The sequence below is a fragment of the Calidris pugnax genome, unplaced genomic scaffold, assembly GCF_001431845.1.
Source record: "Calidris pugnax isolate Ruff unplaced genomic scaffold, ASM143184v1 scaffold41, whole genome shotgun sequence".
Taxonomy (NCBI): domain Eukaryota; kingdom Metazoa; phylum Chordata; class Aves; order Charadriiformes; family Scolopacidae; genus Calidris; species Calidris pugnax.
This window is the reverse complement of record NW_015094509.1, coordinates 6,173,639-6,174,291: the sequence shown is the minus strand read 5'-3', so window position 1 is coordinate 6,174,291 and position 653 is coordinate 6,173,639.

The window sequence follows — 653 nt, the reverse complement described above, 5'->3', positions numbered from 1 at the left end:
AGAACTCGTGGGGACGAGTCGAGCTGGCCTGATGTGGAGATGCCACACCAGCCACCATGCTGCCCCGGGGTGGGGAGCTGGGCTTGTCACCCCTCAGCTCAAACCCCCGGCTGCCGGCGGGGAAGAGGTCTGCCTGGCCCCAAGGGAGGAGAAAACCGGGGTGTTTGTCAAACGGGGAGATGTTCCAGGGAGCCCGAGAGCAACCATCTAGTCAAGCGCCTCAACCCCGGCACTCCTCTGACAGGAAACAACTCGCTCTTCAGCAGGGCGGCTCCCCCCCCCGCCGGTCAATGAAGAGCTCCTGAGGAAGGGGCAGGAGAGCGGCAGGGCCGCCTCAGCGAGGTATGGCGCACCCTGAGGAAGCCCTGAGGGCGTGAGGCGCCCCCAGCACACCGGCAGCCCCCCGCGGGGGCGAGGCGGGCCGCTGGGGCAACCCCCTCAGGCCGGCGCGGCGCTCCCGGGGCGGGGCGATCCACGGCGCCTCCTCCGAGCCCCGCAGCGGGGCAGGGCGCTGCTGCCGCCGGAGCCCAGCCTCCTCCTCCTCCTCCTCCTTCTTCCCCCCACCCCGGCTCCCTCCGCCTCCTCCGCTGCGAGGGGCTCCCCGGGCTGCCACATCGGCACCGCTGCTCCGAGAAGGCGCTTCCCGGGAGCGG